Genomic DNA, 17,500 nt, shown 5'->3' with positions numbered 1-17,500 from the left:
AGCAAAGCCTGACATTTGGATATTTTGAAGTTTTTTCATAAATCATAGAAATTAGTATATGGTTGTAGTTTAGCTTTTTAGGTAAAAGGTATGTTTCATTAGTGCATTTCTTATTGCTGATCACTGTAAAAATGTGAATCAGCTTTCCATTTCTTATGCAGGTCATGATAACTTGTAGAGTAGAATACAATCATTTGTGCTATGTTTTTAATTTTCTAAAGCACCTTGATGACAGTGAGTGTTCAGTGGTGAAGCATCCTCTATTAAATCACCCTCAAAAAATTTTTGCCAAGTCCTAAGTTGATAGCTTAAAGTCAAAAGTAAAATTATAGTTTATTAGGACTTGGTGTAAAGAAATCCCTTCTCCCCTTCCCCAAAGGGATACTGCAGTTATATTACATACCCAATAAGGCACCACCACAATGAAGATCAGAGCTTATACTTAATTAAGGTTTTATACACACCAGTTCCCCAGTAAATGCAAATTTAACAAGAAAATTAGACATGTCATATGTTCAAAATGCTCATGGCAAACAATCATTTTGCATTCCTGCAAATAAAATTGTTTTATACTGTAAGCTGGAGGCGAGTGTAACTTATTTTTGTAATAAAGTTTTTATTTTTTTTATGTGTCATTAATATAAATGTGTGTTAGTATAGAAATCTTCTGGTTTAAAAACTTAGAATTGCACACATATCCGTATGTTTATTTGTACTTAACATAATTTTAGACTAGTGGTTGCCAATAGCCTGTATGTTTCACATTAATTGGTTTTTTTGTTACCTTAATAAACCATTTTAGTATGTTGTATGTCAGTTACTGGGATAGCTGGGACATAGAGTGTAATTTAAAATTTGTCAATAAGTATTCATTGGAATATATGTAAATGTGCCTTGCCGGTTATTGAAACTTACCTACAAAATGAGTATGGGGTGACAAAAATTTGTTCCTGGTGCTTAATGAAACTTTCTGCCACTGATTTTATATATTACCCTGTGCTTTTTAAAAGTACATCTTTCAAATCTTAGTGTAAGTTTGAGGGCTACACAAAAAAACATTTACATTTCATTGACATAATGAGTATAATAGGTTGTGGATAGTGGGTAAACTAAATGTAGCCTTCAGTAAAATTGAATCTCAGTGTAATCCTTGGTGCTGGCATTTCCAGGTCCAAGGAGTTAAATGATCCCATCTAAGAGGTCATTGCCATGCCTATTGCCACTTAACTGTCATACCATTTTTTAAGGGACACTGTCAAGGTGTTTAAGTTAATTCTCAGAATTATGTGTTGGGCAGGTTTGTTTAACTTAAAGTAAGAACTGCTTTGTCAGAGTTGATGAACACTTTTGTGATTTCACAAATGTGTTCTTAAAACATTAAAATGTGGAGCTCTGGGTTTCCAAGACTATTTGGCATTTTTAGTTTGGGGACTTGGGAAGGAAAAGTGATGTTATAAAGAAATTGCAAAGAATTAATGGTTATGCTTAAAGAAGGGTAATGTAAACAGTGGTAATGAAATATATACACACAAGAAAATTACTTGACAGTGTTCATATGGATAACTGAATTCAAGCCATTATAATTAATTTTAAAATTAAATGTCATTTGCACTGTTCTGATAATGGGTGCAGTTTTTGAGCAATATAATCAGAGCTAAATATGCATGTAGTGATTAGTGGATGTGAACAATTAAGTTCAGAAGAAATACTAACTGGTATTTTCAAACTTAAATTTCTGTAGTAAAATCAGTATCAAACTTATCAGAGATAAAGGAAAACAGGCAATGCATATAATTTTGAATGTTGTGTGGCCTATAAAGCAATAATGCAATTTATATGGAATGTCATGGGATATGAGAAATGGAAATGCAAAAATAACTAATCCTTTAGTGAAATGTCAACATGTTAAAAGGGGGAATGTTAACTAATGTAGGTTATTGCTGTTTGTGATTTGTTAATGGGTTCTTGGCTTTGACAGCTTCAAAGAATGGATAGATGACAAGTTAAAGAAACTTTGTATATATTATCAAGGAAAGGGTCTTAAAATCCATTAGTTGAGTCCTTTCCTTTGGGTGAAAAGTGTATTTTTTAAAGTATTCTGATTGTTAAAAAGAACTTTAGTTACCTAACCAAAACAGACGCAAGATTTTGTTTCTGCAGACTACTTGGCAATCGTAGGTGATCATAAATTATAGTTTTTCAGTTTTCAGAAAGTTGCTTTGTGAAAAAATTGTGTTATTTATATTCTCCCAAACATGATTTTTGTGGAAGATTTTTATTCATTGCAACTGTATCCATGCTAAAATGGAGATTTGAACACACAGTTATTACACACTCATGATGGCAGTTAAGTTAGGTCATGAGACATTTTTTAAATGCTTACTGCAAATCTGACTTAAAATAGAAACTTTTTATAAAATAAATGGATGGATGGGGTGATCTAGGTTATTCCTTTGTATATAAAATATTTTAAAGTATTTAACATTAGGATGAAAATGAAACTACATCGACAGAATGTCTTTATTTGACTGCTAAGCTTAAATCACTGTTGATCAAAAACATAGCAGAAGACCACCATGTTATTACAGAATATGACAGTCTGTATTTCATGGGGAGAAATTAGAAAATGTAAGGTCTTCAGGCATTAAGCGGGAGAGCTAAACCCAAGAGCAAATGATTGCTCAGAATCCTAAAACTTCAAAGAAAACCCACCATGATTTTTTTCTCCCCAATTATGTACACTATCAAATTTTTATCTGAGTAGGAATTCAGTGGTGGGTATAAAACTAATGAATAAAGAACTTCAGAAATGAGACATGAAAGAAAGTTGTGGGCTTGGTGTTAAAGGTATATTAGTCACTAATCATACCACTTAATAGGGCATGCCACTACTTAAGATGTTAGTTATAAACTAATGCTCATTGACATTTTGGGCAAATTAGTAGATGGACTTTTGGTGTCTGTCACTTTTTAAAGGTACTTAAATTAGCACCACAGTCTGCCTTCAGTAATACACCTAAAATATTTTTCAGGAACGGAAGCATTGGGTGGTAAAACAATGTTTTGCAAATGCAAATCAGTATTATTACTAACACTCTGGGTCAAAGATTAGATTTTTTAAATGATGTTAATAGTAGTCTGATAAACATTTAGAAGTCTGGCATTGAGAAACAAAAGCTTGTACCTGCCTAGTATTTTAATTTAAAAAATAATTAGTTCTGTTAGCTTATTTAAATTCTTTTACATTTATTTATCCATAGAATTTATATTTATTTCATTTCTTTCATCTCACTGAAAACTGTCTGCAGGCTCTTTGATTTGGATTAGATGTGTGAAGTACTGTCTTTTGCCAAAAACCTCAAATTACCTGTTTTTTTTTTTTGTTTTTGTTTTGTTTTGTTTTTTTGTTTTGTTTTTTTCTTTTCAACGTAGTGGGTTTGTGCTTGTTTGGAGATCAGTTCAAAAACTATCTGTACTATCCTGTACTGCCTCTGATGTTAAGATTTTATGTATAGCATAAGGAAGCTAGCTCTGACTATATTTTCCTAAGAATAAAGACCTATTTTTGTAGCATGTCTTAGGATCTCCAGGAGTCCAAGAATTATTGTGGGTGTCCTCCATTTCATCATATTCCACATCAGCTTATAGACACTTGTAATTATTTAGAGATCTGTCACCTTTTGATCATGCATACATTCAAAGTAACTAGCCACAGTGGTAAAAACAAATTCCCCAAGGTATCCTGAATTGCAAGTATATACAACTGGGAAGAGATAGAATAAACATGTTGGGCTGGTTTTCACCTCATTTTAATTGTTGATGGAAGTATTCTGTAATCTTATACATGCCATTGGAGTCACTGAAGTTATAATTCAGTTCTTCACTGGGAACATAACTTGACCATGAAGTGCTTCCCATTCTCTGGTCTTTATCAATGGCAAATAAAATTGCTTAGATGGGAGTTTGCAAGTGAACTCAGAAGGAAAGAAACAAAATGACCTGTCAATGTACATTTAAATAACTGCAAATGAGATTAAGTTAACTCAGCTTACCATGTTTAAATTGATAAATCCTCAAAGATTCGGGGACTTGTAAATATGTACAAGATATTTTAGCTCTTAGTTTTAGGTTTGGGAGCGATAGTACTGTTTTGGCCACTTCATTGGGGTATAACTCAAGATTTGTCACTTGGTGCAGTTTACTATTTAGGATTACCAAAATATATATTGATTAAAAATAAGCTTCCACTGTTAAAGAAGTCATGGAAGTTTGAATAAGACTTTTTGGGGTGGGACAGGTTCCAATAAACTAGTTTGGAAATTAGCATCTTAAAGTGTCAAAATGTGTTTAAAAAGCTTTCTAAAAATGTATTTCTAAACACAAGCAATAAGGTTAGAACAAAATAAGGTCATTTTAGAATAATATATGATTCTTCATTTATAAAGTATAAATACTGATAGAATTGTAAAGGCTGTATCTTGTAATGTCTTAAAAGAGTTTCTATAGGCTTTCTGTTATATTCTAAAGATTATTTTGACAAAATTTAGAATTTTAGGATACCCAAGGGAATTGGCTCTGAATTTGAGCCATTGTTTTTTCAGGGCAAGAGGCAAAGGACTTGATATTGACAAACCATTGCTACAGATTAAAGAATAAATCAGGTCAGGACATGGTGGTGCATGCCTATAATCCCAGCACTTGGGAAGCTGAGGCAGGAGGGTGGCCATGAATTCGAGGCCAGCCTTGGGTTACACAGCAAGATCCTGGCTCATAAAACAAAAATTCAGGACTTGTGAACAATATATAAAGTTTGTAGGAAAGAGTTGTCCATGTAGATTCCATATGATAATCCGGTTTTACAAGGATAGGAACCGTGACATACAAGAGGAGTCTTAACATACCTTGTCATTTGTGGTGGCTCATTTAATGGCAGTAATTTAAAGTGAAATGAAATTCAAGTAATGGTGAGACTTAATGTAACACCTATCATTTGAGTTAAAAATGCTAAAACTAAATGCATCTATCTATATCATGATTACTGTTCAGATTTCACTGCTAGAATATCTGTGGTTGCCTTAATTGGAAGACTGAGGAATTAGCCTTATAAAATAACTTGTCATGAATTAGGTAAGCATATATGCTAATCATGTATCTAGTGTTTACAATGTACTTGGAGAACCAGAAAGCAACGTATTGTCACAGATCATCTAAAAACAGAATACACTTTCAGATTCTATTCAGTAAACACTTAAATGTTATAGAATGTTACTTAGGCAAATTTAGTTCATCTCCGCTCCTCAGTATTGGAAATTGAACCCAGGATCCTTCCACAGAGCTACATCTCCAGGCTTTAAACTTGTGATCCTCTTGCCTCTGATAGATGGGGATTACAGGTATGTACCACCATATCTGGCAGTGTTAACACTTTTAAGTGAATGTAAGATCCTGAAGATAAACATTTAAATTCTCAATCTGAAACTAAAACAGTTTTTCAAGTTGAGGGAACAGTTGGCCTTGTAATTTACACACTGCCGAATGTATTGTTTAAAAAATGCTGGAAGTTAACTGTTTACATTTTATTCAGAGGAGGTGTTCATAAGTTATCCATAGGAAGTCCCATCAGTTTTCCTTTATGCTGTTAAGTTCATTTGTATGTTGCTGAAGAAAAGTCTTGATCATACAAAGCTGCTGTCTGTATTTCTTTATGAGGAAATAGCACTTTGTAACTGAATTCTTATTTTGATGATTGAGTCTAGTTAGTTTGGAGTCCACAGGTTTTATTTCAATTTCAAGATGAGACAATAAGCTTGCAGGCTAGGTAAGTTATTGAAAGCCATTTCTCTTTTTTTTGGTTTTTTGAGACAGGGACTCACTATATAGTTGAGACTGACCTGGAACTCACTATGTAGTCCAGGCTGATGTGGAACTCATAGCGATCCTCCTGCCTCAGCCTCCCAAGTGCTGGGATTATAGGCGTGAGCCACCATGCCCGGCTTGAAAACCATTTCTAAGTAGTGCACATACATGTTTGTTTATTATTTTTATGGTTTGTTGAGACAGGGTCTCACTATGTAGTTGAGACTGACCTGGAACTTACTGTGTAGTCCAGGCTGATCTCAAACTCAGCGATCCTCCTGCCTCAGCCTCCCAAGTGCTGGGATTACAGGCGTGAGCCACCACACCCGGCTTGAAAGCCATTTCTAAGTAGTGCACATATATGTTTGTTTATTATTTTTATGGTTTTTTGAGACAGGGTCTCACTATGTAGTTGAGACTGACCTGGAACTCATTGTAGTCCAGGCTGGTCTGAAACTCAAAAGTCCTCCTCCTGCCTTAGCCTCTTAAGAGTGCTGGGATTACAGGCATGTGCTACCACTCCTGGCTCCTGCACATTTATATTTTAATGTAAGAATGGTTACAGTTACATAAGTAGCTTTATATTTTATCATTTGGTAGGTAAAGTTAGGTCATCTCAAAAGGATTAATATTTACGGTATCTCGCTACCACATATATATAGTTTGAACAGTGGTGGGTAAATGTTACATTCATGGTTTTGTATTCTTAGCTGACATTTTAACTTCACGTGCTTTTTTATTTGATTTTTGGTACTGGGGATAGAACTTGGGACCTTGCACTTGTGAGGCAGGCAGTGGAACCACTGAGCTAAATCCCCAGCTGTTTGTTTTATATGCTGGGGAGTGAACTCAGCTCAAGCTCAGCACATGGTAAGCCTGTCCATACTCTACCAGTGAGCTACACACCCAGCCTCACTGATAGCACTTTAAGCAAAAAAACTTTAAGGTCTTGCCATGTAGCCCAGGTTGGCCTTGAACCCACAGTTACCTTCTTGCCTCAGCTTCTCAAGGGTTGGGAAACTGGTGTTTGCCACCATGCCCCCTGGCAAAACAGATGTAAAGAACTTTTAAATAGAATATATTCAGAGAGCACAGATAGCAAAATGCTTACATCCAGCCCATTTGCAGAGGTAACTAGTTCTAGTGGTTACTTGTACCTGTTCCTGTTTACACAGTATTTTGTCACCCATTGTAAAGAATTTAGCTTGCACTAAAAATTTTAAGTTCTTCTGGCTACATTTACTACTTTTCTTTTTGGAAACAGGATGTCACTATGTAGTTGAGACTGACATGGAACTATGTATCCAACTCACAGCAATCCTCCTGCTTCAGCCTCCCAAGTGCTGGGATTACAGGCGTGCATCATTACTCCCCACTCTACATTTACTACTTTAAATACATGTAGCCTTTGTTTTACTTAAAATAAGGTGGGCCAGGGATTTGGCTTAGTGGTTCCACTGCCTGCCTGGCAAGCACAACGACCCGGTACCAATAAATAAGGAAATAGGACACAGTACTTTCCCTTCATTTCTCTCTTGCTGGCTGTTTTTTTCTTTTTGGTACTAGGGATTGAAGCAGGACTTCGTGCTTGTGAGGCAGGTGTGGTGCCACTGAGCTAAATCCCCAGTCCTGAATATTAAGACTAGCCCTGCACCCCCCCCCCCCCACCTCTGCACTTGGCAGGAAGGTGCAGTGCCACTGAGCTACATTCCTGGCCATGGCTTGTTTTTTCTGATAGGTGTATAACTATCTTATACCTTGCTTCTAGACCAAAGATAACCAAAACAACTTTTTTGGTTTCTGCAGTGGGAATTGAACCCAGGGCCTTTGAGACAGGGCTTGCTGGATCACTTAGGTTTTCAGGGCTAGGCTGCAACTTGGATTCTCAGTATACATTGATTTGCTAAAACATGGCTTTTAGAGAGCTCTTTATATTCCATCATTTGCTTAAATTTATGCTGTTACTAAAGCGTGAACCATGACTTTGATCTTGAGTTTGTAATTGGTAGTGTTCTTGTTAACCAAAACAAAGCCTGCCCAACTGCTCCACGTACTTAATAATAGTCTGGCTTATCTCAGGATTTTTTTTCTCTCCATTGCATTGTTGTGTTCCACTATTTCATAGGTTACATTTGTTTTTGCTGCTCCATTTTGTTTCTAGGTGGTAGTCTCCAAGAATATAAATTGTAAAAAATCATGCATACTTAGGGAAATGTCTTCTCTTTGCTCTTCATGGGCAGTTTGGATATAGGATTCTAGCAGCAATATTTTTTTCCATCAGAATTTTGGAAGCATTGCTGCTTTTGTTTCTAGGTGTCTAGGGTTACGAGTAGTGTGATATAAGTACAGTTCTTCCTTTGTAAAACTGTAGATCCCCCCATTTTGTTTTCTGAAGTTTCATAATACAACTCTAAATGGGTTTTCATTTATTTTGTTTTTAAAGTCTAGAACTTGTTGCTAAGAACTTTAAACTTTTTTTCAAAATTTTCTCATTGTTTTGTTTGGAATAAAAGAATTGGGCTGGATTTATTATGTTTAAACATCTCCATCCAACACCTAGCTTTTTTACATTTCAGTGTATGTAGTGGCTTTACGTTTCAGTAGTTTAGTAGTTTTCTGTATGCACTGTCTTGGTAAGTTTCTTTCCTCTAATTAAGAGGTCTTTCCATGTTGCCCAGGCTAGTATTCAGTGGTATTCATCCCACTTTTTTTCAAACAGGGTCTTGCTGTACAGTTTAGGCTGGACATTACTCACTGTAGCCCTGGCTGGTCTCAAGGCAGTCCTCTTACCTCAGCCTCCTTAGTGCTGGGATTACATGCATGTGCCACTATGCCCTGTTAAACAACCTTTGTAGCCCAAGCTGGGAAGCGGTCCTCCTCCTTCAGCTTCGCAAGGGCTGAGATTACAGATGTGCACCACCAAACTGATTGCTTGACAATGTTTTTGTGTACCTCCTACTTCGAAAATGTTTGGTGGTGGTTTATATCTGTGCAAGAAGGATATTAATAATGTTATTGAACCATCCACTGAGATCGTGGACTGCAAGTTCTGTGAGATAATATGGGGACTAAAGGGCTTTATTTTTGGCAAATTAGATAAGGTAAACTCAAAGAATAGCACTCATTCGGGAGTTTTGATTTCTCCCAAGTTATTGACTTTGAAGAGGGAATTATACCTTAGCTGCAGTTATACAACCACTGGTCACTTAAATTTTTTCCTGTTACTCATTATAAACCAAGAGTGGGTTTTTCCATTTATTCCTCCCATGGAAAAATGCCTCTTGTTCTTTGTAGCCTGGTGAATTTGCTAGTTTTTAAATAGAACTGGGAGTGGCACATTGTCCCGGGTTTCAATCTTTATTGGTCACTTTTGTATCACCACTTAAAGTAGTCTAGGAAAAGTTTTGAGGAAATCTTACTTGAAAACAGCACCTATTAGAGGATAGTTTGTGACAGGTTGCAAATTAAGTACAGTTTTGACTGAGCAAAGCAGTTTTTTATTAGAACATGTTTGCAGTACATAATGATGACATTTCATTGTGGGGGTTTATACTGTTGTCTTTGAGGAGTATAAATCCTCCAAAACTCTTTTCTACTTAAAGGCAAATCAGACATTTTGTCTAGACCCAAATACCTCTTCCAGGCATTAAAGCATTATTTCTTAATTAGGTGCTATTTTATTAAATATTAATTGGTTATAATATTATTAATAAAATTAATGATATAAAGGTAGAAACACACCTTTAAGGTTTTTGGTGCCAAAACTTGACAGATTTTTTCTAGTAGTACTAATATTTATCCTGTTACAAAATACATATGTACATGTATATATGTATACTCACAGATCTTAGTAAAGTTTTTTTAGCTCTCAGCATTGAGATACAGTTGTCTTTATAATAAAATGCTTAGAGGGTTAATTTTGCTTCAAACTTTTTGTGAAGGCTTTCACAAAATATAAAAAATGATACATTAAAATACTTATTCAAACTGTAATGCCTTACACGTGAAAATTCTGGTACATGATTTTGATGTTACTACTTAATTACTCTTTCAGGTCAAGAGTAGGGTAAATATTTCTTATAGTTAAGCTGATATTGGAACCTCTACATTATGATGAAAGCTCACAAGCCTTCATTATAGATGGTATACAAACCATTATTCTAAGATCCCAGAATTACTGCATTAATGTACTAGGCGAGAGTAAATCTGAGTTGTGTAAGATGTTAACTAACACTGATCTACTTCTGTGGTGATTTAATCTTTAGAAATGTTTATTTCAAGTATTCTGAAATTGTAGGAACAATTTAGTTCATGTAATACAATACTAATATATTAAACCTATCAGGAGATGCAAAGCAGTCTTAACTGCTAAACTATCTTCCTATATTTTATTAATTCAAATGTTCTCTAAAAATTGTAGTGTTAGCATGTATCCCAAAAATAGCATAGGTGTTTTCCTAAGTTCTCTCCTATCCTCCCAATGAACTATCTAGGATGAAATCCTATATACTTACCAGGATAAAAGCATTTCAGAATGATGCTTGCAAGTGGGATTTCTTATCACACATGAAATTATTTTAAAGCTTTAATCTTTATGGTATTTACATTGCATGAGTCTTCGTAACTCTTGGCATTTTACTGGTTTTCTAATCTCTGCTCTATTATTTCTTGTTCTTAATTTTTCTTTTGCCCCTTTATACTTGTTTCCCTTGATTCTGTCCATAGTATAGCTTCATGTTATGTTTACCTGTGTTCTCTTTTTGTCAAGATTTGCTTGATCTATTTTGTATAGTTCTGCATTTCAACTGTCTACATGTTAAGTGGCTTGTCTATCAGCAGTTATGTCCTGTTAATTTACCTTATTACACCTAGTCACAGTGATCATTCACTGTTATTGAATGTCAGGTCTGAAATTTACTTTGTATCCAAGCCCTGAAGTTCAGATCTAGCTGAACACCTTATTTACAAATAATGTTAAATGGTTCCTAAAGGCTATATTTTAAAGTGGCAATTTAATTATGCTGGCTTTCCAGATCTACAGTCTATAAAAGCACAAATGAAAAATCCCAATTTACTCATACTTTTCAGTTTGACCTAGCTCATCCTTACAGCTTTATCTTTCATGAATACTGTCTGAATAAACTGCTTTGTCTTCTTTCACTTATCATATATTTGATATCTCAGTATTGTACCACACCCTGACCTAACCTCTTAAAAATTCTCTTCAACCAAAATAGGTAAAACCCTACTGTAACTGCATTAAAACAATCAGCAGCAAATGTCTGAGAATCATACAATTCGTTGAATATCAAGGTAAAAGATCTATCATCGGCTTCTAGGGGTTTAAATAAGGCTATTAGTTGATATTTCTCCATTACTGTTGCTATATGTTTTATCTAGTTATGAGTAAAGCCAATTTACATTGGGTGGTGTGGCACATGATTGTAATACCAGCATTTTGGAGGCTGAAGCAGGACAATTTGAGGCCAGCCTGGGCTTTATATAGCAGGACTCTAAAAGTAAGAAAATAGCCAAATGCAGGTGGTACAGGCCTGTAAGCAGCACTTAGAAGGCTGATGCAGGAGGATTGCTGTGAGTTTGAGCCTGCCTGAGCTATATACTGAGACTTTCCTCAAAACAAAACCCAAAAATAAACCTGACTGAAGGTAACTTGAGGAACAAAGCTATTTTGATATGTGGCAACATTTGACTTGCAAGAATATTTAGGACCATTTATTACTGCTACTATTCCAGTTCATTTTCTTGCAGTGCATGTGTTATGACCTTTACCAGTTTTCATCATGGTAAATAATAGTTTTATATTGCTTTGCACGTGAAATAAGCATAATAGTGGGGTAAAAGCTATGAAACTTGGCAGAGGCCACGTATTTAAATTTATCAATGAGCTGGGGATTCAGCTTAGTGGCACCACACCTCACTCACAAGTTGCAAGGTCCTGAGTTTGATTCCTGTAGGAGTGTGTGTGGGGGGGGTCAGTTTAAAAATAATGTGTGTTGGCAACAATTGAAAACAGGTTTTGTTTTGAGTTCTGCTTTGCTGTGGATCAAACCAGGATGCTGTACGTGCTGGGCAGTGGCTTTATCATTGAGCTGAATCCCTGCACAGAAATCCAGTATTTGAAAGGTCCAGGTTACATAGGAAATTTGTCATAGAACTGTTAGGGGCACTGTATTTTTAGGCTCAAGAAATAAGAAAGTTAATCTTTTATAAGTTTTTTTTTTTTTTTTAAAGTGATAAAACTGCCTTTGATTTTCTGGAGATAGTGAAGTTCTCAACTGAATACTTAGGGATGCACTTTTTAACTTTCATAAAATAGAATAAAAGCCATATGGTTTTCTGGTAATGCAGAAAATTCACTGTAGAATTCTTCATGTGAGTTAAATCCAAATTTAAATGGTAATGGGTTTTGAATATGTAGAAATATTTCAATAAAAATTTACAAAATTATTTTACTCAAGATTACTATTGAGAAACTATTGAGTTTAATTTTCTTTCTTTTTGTTTTTTTGTTTTTTTTGAGACAGGGTCTCACTATGTAGTTGACACGACCTGGAACTCAGTATGTAGCCCAGGCAGGTTTTGAACTCAGAGCAATCCTCCTGCCTCATCCTCCCAAGTGCTGGGATTATAGGCGTCCACCACCACGCCCGGCTTGAGTTTAATTTTCTTACAGCTGGAATTAGCTTTTCAAATTAAAATCAGCTTTTTAGTGAAACTGATTTTAATTACTTGATGGCAGCCTTACTAGTGGAATTGGAATTGCTATACTAGTATTAGTGATGTTAACAATTCTGAACAAAGCCCAGTGGCATGGTTTGTGTCATGTCAAAGTGCTTTAATTTTTGTATTTTTGGAAATAGAGGTAGGAAGAATTGAAAAGCTTTTCTAAAATATTTTCAGAAGTTACTGAAGTGAGTATATCTGAAATGATAAATAATATTCTTTTTATGGAAAGAGGTCATGTCTAGTTAACATAAGAATCAGATGGAGTCTTAAGCACTAACTTGGTGGGTAGAAAGCATTGGCTAATCTCTTACTCTTCCATTGTAGTATTTATCAGCTGGTATGAGTACATTTTAGTTACCAAGCAGTAACTAATATACATTTTCTGAAGTTAAGAACAACTGCCTGGTTCCATAAAAGTAAAGTTTGAGAAGCTAATCTATCATAACTTAGAAATAAGTTGGCAACTATGGAATGCTTAAATCTTTTGGTGCTCAGAGTACTCAGAATTTCATGGTGATAAAATAGCTTTTACTCAGGGAAAATCTGCACTTGAGCCACAGATTCTATAAAGTTTAGTTCTTTGTATTTTCCCAATGGAGCTTTTACCTCATGGCCACAAAAGTAAATTAAACATGAATCTAATATATCAGTTGCATTTTAAACATCTCAGACATCTGTAAATAAACTTCTCAGTGTTCCTCTTCTGCAAATTACATATTGTCCGTTATCATGAGTTCCTTTTTTTTTTTTTGTTTTAAAGGACAGGCACTATATTCAGATATATAGGACTAGCTTGCAGGGAAGCTATAAAAAATAACATGAATGCCACAAAAGGTAAAATGTGGACCTTTATTATTTGAAACAGGATAAAATGAGGGCTTTGAAAATATATCTCCATACTCCACACAAATTACGAGGAGTGCTGCCAGAGGAAGGGACTGAGATCGCTCCCAGAGGAAGTGTATGTATCTCACCTTTTCCTCAAGCAAATATGTGTCTCAGGCCATACAATAATAGACCTCAAAGTGTTACAATATGGTTAAAATGGTGGTGGTGCGGGAATGCATTTGTGGTGGGGATGGAATCCAGGACTTTCCTATGCTAGGCACACTACAACTGTGCTACATATTCAGCCCATCAAGCCCATCATTAGGTGAAACACCTGGATTCACGTATTCAACCTTACCTTTCAAATTGCTATACCAACCTAAAAAAGCAATTTGTGCAGTTTGTTGATAGGGTGGAGAAAAGATTAAACTACATGGAAACATTATAGATACTTCAACTTTGCCTAGTCCTGCATGACTTCTGAATTTTAAGCAAAGCGGAGATAAGTCCTTTTGCTCAACTTCTTCCCACAGGCCTTTCCAGATCCTCACTGGCTGAAAACTTCCCCTGTCCTCCCCTCCTTTTTTGGAGACAGGATTTCATTATGTAGTCAAGGCTGGCCTTGAACTTACTATGTACTGTGTAGACCAGGCTGGCCTCGAACTCAAGATCCTCCTGCCTCCCCAAGTACTAAGGGAATACAGGTATGCGTCACCACTTGTTTTAATTACCTGTCATTTAAGAACTCTATTACAGTCTTCATATATAAATCTCCCCTGTATTAAATACATTATTTCTATGTGTGACTTGTTTCCACTAGATTGTAAGCCTTTGGAGGTCAGCAAAACATTTAAATTAATTGTACCTTCCACCGCATCTTGCACAGTGCCTTACACTTGCTATTCAATAAATATTAAAATAATGGACATATTACTGGGCTGCAGTTTGATATCTATGAGGCCTTTAGACAACATATTAATTTTAAACTTTTTTTATAGTTTGTAGTTATAACCTCTGGCATATGATAAACAGCATTTATAAAAAATGTATACTTAGTTCTGGCTCAACAGACGAGTCTAGAGCAGCACTAACAAATGTAATGCAAGCTAATTTTGAACTTTCTAGCCACAATGAAATTATTTTTAGCTCTTTTGCAAGATAATATATAATCTGATATGTATTTTACATTTAGAGCATGTGTCTGTTTAAACAAGCCACCTTTAAGTGCTTAATAGCCGCCACACTGAAATTATTTTTAGCTCATTTGCAAGATAATATATAATCAGGTTGTTAAAAACTGAGATAGTTTCCTGATTGTCAGGCTAAGTCAAGTCTGATGTGTATTTTACATTAAGAGCATGTGTCTGTTTAAACAAGCCACCTTTAAGTGCTCAATAGCCTCATGAGGCTAGCAGCTACAGTACTGAACTGTAATAGAACTTAAGGGCAGGGCACAAACTTCTTAAGACCTTATTTTTCTGTAAGAGATTTTAACAGCTTTGGTTCAACATTAGTTTTGTTTTAGATTTTTCATTTTACATTGTTAAAATCCACATAAAAGCTACTTTCACCTATTTTCTGTCCTGTTCATGAAATTTTATTTTTTAAACTAAGTGTTGTATGAAGCACTTTACACTTACTTTAATATGCCCCCAAACTTTTGTCAGGAAGGTAATTGTTTTATAAGCAAGAATGCAGGGGCCCAGACATGTGGAGTCAACCTTGATCAATAACCCATTAGTAGGAGGTGCAGGTGGCTTTAGAACCAGAATGGGTTGTGGATATTCCATATTCCCTCTCAGTTCAAAACTTAAGGATGGAAGAAAACTGCAAACTATGTATCTGAGTGTAAAAATGGATTCCAGAGTAAGACTAGAGAAGCATTAGTTACCAGGCTTTCTCATGTGAGGTCTGTAGCAACAGGATCCTTTCTTTAAATGTGGTTTTTAAAGGTTTTTCTTGGGGATTTGGGTGTAGCTCAGGGATAGAGCTCCTGTGTAGTATGTACTAAGTCTTGGATTCTGTGCCCAGTACCACCAGAAAAAATCTTTTCTTATGGCAGGAATTCATTTTTCTCTAAGAACAAGACTTTTTTTTTTTTTGAGACAAGGTCTTTGTTTCAGGCTGACCTTGAAGTCGTTACATAGGTCAGGCTGGCATCCAACATATGGCAGTCCTGCCTCAGCCTCCTGAGTGCTGGGGTTAGAGGCACAATGTAGAAATTTATTATCTAATTAGCTAATTCTAATTTCTGCTAAGAAACAGGAGGAAGAAGTCTGGGTACGATTTAAAGATGTAATTTGAACAGAACTAAAAATACTTTCTTTAAAATATACTGGCTCTTGGTAAAAGTTGAATTTAATTTCAGAATAAGCCTTTAAGTTTAAGGAAGCAGATGTTTTAAACAGGATAAAGTACAATTTCCCAGACAAGTTAATAAAGTAACAAGTGTAAAGCACTCAAGTCCATAGTAGCACATGAAACCACATACATTTTAAAAAAATTTAGTATAGCTCTAGCAGCTTCATATAAAACATTTTAGATAATTGAAGGAGCACAGAAGTAAAATTAATGTTACACATGCACCTCAACTTTAAGCTGTCCAATGATGTTATACCGGAGTTATAAAATATCATATATAGAACAATATGTTTGTGTTGTTACTGTGAATAGTAAAACCTAAAGGTGAGGGTCAGTGAAATGTACACTCCCACATACCACTGCGGAACTGGTACCACGGTCTACAAAGAAAATTTACAGTATGCATCAAGGATTTTAATGTCCTTACACTTTGACCTAGTAATTCTACTTAAGTTGATTGGAAAGACATTAGAGGCGAGGGCTGGGTAGGCAATTAGTTCAGTGGTTCTGACGCCTGCCTCGCAAGCATAAGGACCCGAATTTGATCCCCGGTACCAAAAAAAAAAAAAAAAAAAGTAAGAGGCCGGGCATGATGGTCCAGTCCTTGGGCAGCAGAGGATCGCGGAGCTGGAGGCCAGCCTGAGTTACATCGTGAGACACTGTCTCAAAAAAAAAGTTATGGTCAAGGTTGTTGTGAACTTAAATGGTTAGCGATAACTGAATAAAGGATGATACATTCTGAAAAGGAAAATAATATACCAGTGATGATCTATGGTTTTGGAACAATATGAGAAAATATTCGTGGAACTATACATTTTGTTTTCCTAAAAAATTCCTTTCTGAGCGTGTTTTCCCCGTTTTGAAGAGGGAAGATCCTAGGGAAGAGCTATGATAGGCAGCATAAAAAAGCACCAGCTCTGGTGTTAGAAAGACTTTAAGATCTTTGTTTCGGAAGCTCAGTAATGTGGGTGTACCTATATCAAGGGGGGGGATTATTAAAAAGTGCCTAGCGCCGCCTAAATACATTTTAGCTATTATTCCAATGTCTTCCTGCACCTCAGTTGCAGATAATATGTAAGTTAAAATTTAGAAACGTGACCAATTAGTAAATGAGACTGTAATAAGGGACTTAGAACCTAGCTTGCCAACATGGATTTTGGTTAGGCCCCTGGGGGGCTCCGTGAGCTGAGCTGCACCTTGCTAGTGAAGCGCGCAGAAGATGCTCCGTCCTAGGGGTGGAGGCCTGGCCCGGGCTGTTTCACTCCCGCGGCCCCCAGGCTTCCCCTTTTAAACTAAGGGCTCTAAAACTGCTTCCACTCCCTATGGGCGTCGCTCTAGGATAGGATCAGCAGCCACCTGGAGCTGGGGTGACTGGGTGAGGCGGTTGGTGGGACGGGAGCATGGGCTCCACCCTACCATAGATTCGCGTCGTCGACTACAGTTCCCAGGGGACCTCGCGAGTGCCGGGCCACCCCGCAAGGTACGCGGGGAGGCTGCATTTCTGCTGTGTTCCGACAACCTTTTACGCTGGGCAGGTTACCGCGTGCTAGGCTTCCCCTCGATTTCCGGCACAGGCTTGGCCTAGTGGAGTCCAGTCCTCCGAAGTCCCGCAGGGCTCTGAGCGGGAGGGCGGAGCTGAAGGACGCGGGAGACGCCGCGCGTCGTGGTGACCTCGGGCGCGTAGTGCGGCCTTCCCGGTGGCCGGCGA

General features: G+C 36.5%; 1 protein-coding gene across 1 annotated transcript in view; it reads left to right on the top strand.

The window, feature by feature from the left end:
- Positions 1 to 17,251: 17,251 nt before the first annotated feature.
- Snx14 (sorting nexin 14) overlaps positions 17,252 to 17,500 on the top strand; it is a 68,264-nt gene continuing 68,015 nt past the window's right edge. The window contains exon 1 of the mRNA XM_019210176.2: positions 17,252 to 17,272. The gene's annotated coding sequence lies outside the window, so the exon portion shown is untranslated. The remainder of the gene's footprint in view (positions 17,273 to 17,500) is intronic.

Source organism: Fukomys damarensis, unplaced genomic scaffold, assembly GCF_012274545.1.
Source record: "Fukomys damarensis isolate Sample0158 unplaced genomic scaffold, DMR_v1.0_HiC HiC_scaffold_14, whole genome shotgun sequence".
NCBI lineage: Eukaryota > Metazoa > Chordata > Mammalia > Rodentia > Bathyergidae > Fukomys > Fukomys damarensis.
Note: the sequence above shows the minus strand (reverse complement) of the source record. Positions and strands in the feature narration are given on the sequence as shown.